Here is a 6,190-nt window from a genome sequence, read left to right as displayed (position 1 = left end):
TTTTTTCAGGAACATGTTACCTTCAAACAGATTGCACGAATGAGGTTTTTCAGTGATCCTAAGCAAAAATAATGAAAAACATCCCCAAAAGACTATGAATAACAACCACACTTTTTCTAATGGCTGTCAAAGCTTTAAAATGTCTACTAGAGTATAGTCTTCCTTGAAGACATTTTTTGATATTGAGATTGAGAAGACCGGCTTTACTTTCTTCAGATCCACTTTGATGTATTACACCTCGGCTAAGTTTCATACTTGACTATTTTGCTCTCATCGACTTGATGAGGTAGTAGGCCATACTCGATGGGCCTACTGCCTTAACATTGAGTATGTGGTTGAGTAAGGGTGGGCGCACACACACACACACACACACTTTGTCACTTTGTCTAGCTATATATGATTTCTTCATCCAACTACACACACACACTTACACTTAAGCTACTGATGTAGCTAATGGTTTTATTGTCTTGGAGATGCCTACCTTGGGTTGCTACTTTGCACTTTCTTCCATGGGTAATTTTTGCTTATAATGTAGCTAATAGATTGTCTTCCTAGTGTTCACCATGATTTTCAACTTGTAATCTCCTCAATTGATGTAAGAATAGATAATTACCATAAGTCTTTGCCTTGCACTAATCTCTATGAGGGAATTTGTCTTTGGCTATGACTTATTGGAGTTGATTGTGATATTGTCATGTGGTTGATTTCTCCTAGCACTTCACCTTTTGGGACCTTTTCTGGGGTGACTACCACCTTCTGGGTGTGACCCATCTCTTGGTGGGCTTTCACATTTGATATTTAGGAGTGTGGCCACTTTAATTTATCCCAAACCTTTTACTATTTGGCCGGCACTCTTTGAACTTTGCTCGTTGTTGCACGATCCCCCCTTTGCCCGAAGTTACATAGCGTGGCTCCGTCCTCTTTTCCTCTCTGAGAAGGGATTTTTCATCTTCCTCAATGTACGTATTGCCTTCTTTTCCCTCTGATTTTTTGACAGGCTCAACCTCCTAGTGCAACGAGATGATTTTATCCTCTTAATAATGATTAGATGGGGATGGGACTTTGGAAAGAGCTTTTGTAGGGAGCTTTGAAGTGAGCCTTTTTCATATTTTTGCTCAACTGAGCAATTAAAAAAAAAAAAAGCTCACTTCGCTCCAAAAGCAGTTTTGAGAGCGAGCTTTTTGGAGAGAGCTATTTTTCTTAATCCCACCCCCTCTCTCTCTCTACATAGAGAGAGAGAGAGAGAAGGGGGAGAGATAGGAATACACATACACACATATCTGTATGTGTGTATGTGTATTCCTATCTCTCCCCCTTCGAGCGAGCGAGCGAGAGAGAGAGAGAGAGAGAGAGAGAGAGAGAGAGAGAGAGAGAGAGTTTGTTGATGATCATGCTCATGCACAAGTAGTCGTTTCGGCAGGTTTCGACCTTGACGTTTGCCTCTGTCTCGTGCAACTCCCCTCTCACTAATTATAATTATAACTGTAAGGCAACAGGTGTAGTTGCAATTGATGATCACTTGAATATAATTGCCAACCCAATACTCCTCCACATTGGATGTAGCGTCGCTCTTCCCTTTTCCTACGCGACCCAAGCTGCTTGATGTGCCGGATTATGGTTGTGACTGCTAAGGCAGCCTCTGATGGCCCCTGCAAAATTGTAGCATTTTTACACTTATAGCCAGTATCCAACTGAACATTTCCTTTGTCAAGATAATGCGCTAAAACATTTATATGGCCTTTTAGCTCTACCGTTTGGAGGTCACCATGCAGCTGAGCTTTCCAAACAGAGCACCCTCTTTCATTGCAGAGGTTTTTTGGACTCTAACTTAATGATTGTGAGTTAAGAACTTTGTGAATCCTTAGAGTCCTTTGGGCCATTTGTGGGATACATAGAGCAATGTCCTCTTGGAAATGTTTCATCAATGTATCGCATCACTCAACATCAATGGCATCCTCTACATAGGCTGATGGAAATTCAATGCCAGTCTTGTACAAACCTGCTTAATATGGTCAAGTGTAGCAACCTGAGAAGTCCGCAAGTCGATAAAAGCCTCCCGAGATGCTGCTTGTAAATTGCTTCATCTGAAAGCACTCCTTGCAAATCTTTAGCGACGTACTGAATCTCTCCAGGTGGAGGACTCAGAAGAAACCATTTAGCCATGGCTATCTTCTGCTCATCAGATAGCTCCTCGTCATCTGCTTCGAGGCAATCCATGTGCTCCAGGTTAGGGAGGGGGATTCCATTCAACTGCATTAAAAAAAATATGGTGGTTACTCACAACTCGCAGAATCACTTCGACCATAGCTACAACACCTCCAATGGCAACAAGGACGAAACCTAGTCCTGCTACAACACTAAGCAGAAGGTGTTTCTTCAGCGAGGGTGATACTCCAGGAGCCCATATCTGGAAGGACAACTGCATCAAGTACAACGAGGGCTGCCAGTGCCGCAAAGGTTGATCTCTTTCTTTCCATCCACACTCATGCAGGAGACGCGGTTTCCATTTGAGACAAGCTTGAGAGGAGAATCCATGCCAGGAGTGGGAGCTAGCAAGCAGGGACCACAGCGGGACAGAACCTCGCACTCTTCCACGATGCTTGAGGAGCAAGCGAGGTGGAGAGGGAAGGTTGCAACAGTTGCAACAGCGCCCATGGCGACCTCGATCAATATTGTACTCTCCGCAAGCTCTATTCATGACAACAGTATCAACAATGGTGGGGGAGGCTGACTGACCCAAATCGTCTTCTTATTCTCTTTCTAACTCACCCTTAGCTCTAAGCGCCCAATTGAGCTCTGTGTGTGTGTGTGTGTGTGTGTGTGTGAGTGTGAGAGAGAGAGAGAGAGAGAGAGAGAGAGAGAGAGAGTGGTTCAGGTAAAACAACCCAATATATAGCAGAAGCAGGGGTACAAAACAAAAGGGAAAGATTGGCTCCACACAAACTTGAAGGGTGGCTGCAATGTTTCTAGCCAAGAGGGAACTGCACGCATCGCATCGCATCTCCATTTGGTGCTACTTGGCTCATCTCAACAAAGCCAGCACGCCTCTAGCTTGCCACCAGACTGACCCTAGTGGAGAAGCGGGCTACAATTTTTTATGAAAAGCTATGATTTTTTTACTTTTTAGAGAAATTTAATCTCGCAACCATGGGTATTTCAGGAATTTTGGAAAATTTGACTCGCATTGTGGGAATTTATGACAAAATATTGTTGGTATTTATGATGAAATATTGGGGGTATTTTGGAAAATTTCACAAATTAGCGAGGTATTTTGGCATTAATTACTTTACAAACAGTAGCGGCAATTATTAAGAGGGAATCTTTCTCTGGCGATGAAAGCGGTCGACTGTTAAGTTACAATCCATCAAACAAGGAGGTTAAGGGTCTGTATAAAGGGATCCAATTCTCCAACGGGCTTGCCCTTAGCAAGCAAACAACCACTTGTAGGTTATTTTGGTACTAGCTAAAGGGTCAAAAAGCTGGCACATTGGATATTTTTGAACATCTGCAAGGGCCTTCGGACAATGTCTAGGCAAATGAAGCTAGAGACTTTTGGGTAGCAATCCATCGCAGGCACAACATTTTTATATGGGTAGCTTTAGCTAATCCTTGGCTGATGCATGCCCTTTTGAAGCTACCCATATCCATCAAAACAATCGATGGGTTCTTTTTGGGTGGAGAGCTACATGCCCTCATTATGCGATACGACTCTAGGTGCAAGATGCTAGATGTACTCAAAGGTTAGATTGGAAAACTTGTGAATCTTGTCAGCGAGTTGAGGAGAGACACGACGAACTTTGGCTCGGTTATGTGCTCATGCCATATGTGACTTTGTATTCCAAGTAGGGTTTGTTTCTATTCATGGAGTGAGGAGAGGCATTGGCACCAATTGCCATGACCGCATTTGCTACTAGCACCATACACTCATCAACTTGTACATTGGCTGCATGTGGATGTATGTTCAATTCTAGAATTTTTTTGGAATGACATATTAACAAGTTCACGATAGAGAGAGAGAGAGAGAGGGAGAATGTATATAGATACACACACACACACACACACACACACACACACACACACACACACACACACACACATATATATATATATATATATATATATATATATATATATATATATATATATATATATATATATATATATATATATATATAGAGAGAGAGAGAGAGAGAGAGAGAGAGAGAGAATGTATATAGATACACACACACACACACACACACACACACACACACACACACACACATATATATATATATATATATATATATATATATATATATATATATATATATATATATATATATATATATATATATATATATATATAGAGAGAGAGAGAGAGAGAGAGAGAGAGAGAGAGAGAGAGAGAGAGAGAGAGATGGAAGTGAGAGAAAGAGATAGAGAGAGAGAGGAGAGAGAGAGAGAGAGATTGAGAAATTAAGGAAAAAGGCTCCCTCCAAAAAGCTTACTCCAAAAACTGATTTTGGAGCGAAATTAGCTTTTTCTTACAATTGCTCAGTTGAGGAAAAATCTGGAAAAAGCTCCCTCCAAACCTCAACTTCGATTGGGCTTCACTGACTATGGCTTGACTCATTGATGGTGCTACAAATTTTTCCTTCTCCTTTTGAAGGTATGGATCTTTTCCCTATTGTCTTATTGTACTATTGCTATTTTTGCAGACTTTGCATGATGCTTTCATTTTGTCCCATGCACTCTTGCTCACACTGAGCAAGTCTCCATTTATTCATTTTCTTGTGCTTTCTAACCTAAGTTCAACAACGACTGTACTTACCTTTGTATCACAGGGCCTTGCTTAGCAGTTCCACACCTATGATGCCTCAATTACCTTCGAATTTTTCTTTGGAAATGGAGGCCAATTTGCATCGAAATCTTGCTACTATTTTAGGTGAGGGTTACCTGAACCTCGCTTAGACTTGGTCTTTTTCCTTTTTGTCTGCCAATAAAGAAAGGATGGTTGAAGTTCTAAAGTATGATGATCATAAAGTGATTCACTAAATGATAATGAAGATTTGCACATTCTATTTTGTTGATTGCCAAATTGAGAGAATGGAAGTTTTTTTTACTACAAGAAGGAAAGAGTTAATGATTGGTTGGAATTTTGATGCTCGCTATGATGAAAATGGAGAGCTTCACTCATTTATACCATCATGGATTATGGGGAAGGACTTCTTTGCAGGTTTTTTTGCTTAAATCCCTCACTTCTGATCTGTAGTTGGATCATGGTTACCTAGTGCTCACTATCTTTTCCACTATGTTGGTTTGTTCTACTACCATGGTCTTTCTTTTGACCCAAGCCTTTTTAATCTCTTGGTAATGATGTGCTTAATAACTTTGGGTAGGCAAAAAACTATCTCGTTTAGTCGAATCAAACCCTTGTTTTTCTTTGATTGGTTATGATAGTGGGTTACACTTGTTATGAATTGACTTAAGATTTGGACCTTGGCAATTGTTGGGTTCTGATATCTTCTGATAAGATCTCTTTTTGGTCTAGTAATGATAGGTGATTTTCATTTATTGTGGCTTGCTAATCTAATAATCTGCTACAGACTGCTTTGATTAAGAATAACTTTAGGGAATTTTTTTCATGTCATAAAATCTAACTTTACCAAATGATTTTCTCAAATTAAACTGGTCATTCAATATGGGAAGCTAAAAGGTGAATAAGAGTTAGGATATAGATATGTGCTTCTAGACCTATCTCAGCAAGGGACCAAAAGAAGAGATGGTTGCATGTCAATCGGGGTCTAAAAGGAAATGGTCTACCAAAAAGTAATGTGCAATAAGTGCTTCTAGACTTATCTCAACAGGGACCAAGAGGAGAGATGGTTACATTTCAATAGGGGTCCAAAAAGAGATAGTCTATCAAAGAGCAATGTGCAACTAATGGAGCCTAAAAGACCTTAGTGTTAGCTTCATTAAAGACCTCCAAAGGTTAGTGTTAAAAGTCCTTAGATCTAAGACCTTAGGCAAGGTAGGGTTGAGCTTGAGGTGGGAACCCGACCCAAGCTTGAGGTGTTTGTCGTGCTTGCTGACTAAGGTGCTTGAGGTGCTTGTCGTGCTTGATGACTAAGGTTCTTGAGGTGCTTGTCGTGCTTAATGACTAAGGTGCTTGAGGTGTTCAAGTCAAAGATGAGCCCTAAAGATAGGT

At 40.6% G+C, this 6,190-nt stretch overlaps 2 pseudogenes; one reads left to right on the top strand and one right to left on the bottom strand.

The window, feature by feature from the left end:
• Positions 1-1,466: 1,466 nt before the first annotated feature.
• Positions 1,467-2,475, bottom strand: LOC147428618 (F-actin-capping protein subunit alpha-like; annotated as a pseudogene).
• A 672-nt stretch (positions 2,476-3,147) lies between these two features.
• On the top strand, positions 3,148-3,846 carry LOC147428617 (protein STRICTOSIDINE SYNTHASE-LIKE 3-like; annotated as a pseudogene).
• The last annotated feature ends 2,344 nt before the right edge of the window (positions 3,847-6,190 follow it).

The sequence above is a fragment of the Adiantum capillus-veneris genome, chromosome 23 (assembly GCF_014529385.1).
Source record: "Adiantum capillus-veneris isolate H3 chromosome 23, ASM1452938v2, whole genome shotgun sequence".
NCBI lineage: Eukaryota > Viridiplantae > Streptophyta > Polypodiopsida > Polypodiales > Pteridaceae > Adiantum > Adiantum capillus-veneris.
This window is presented reverse-complemented; position numbering and strand designations above follow the sequence as displayed.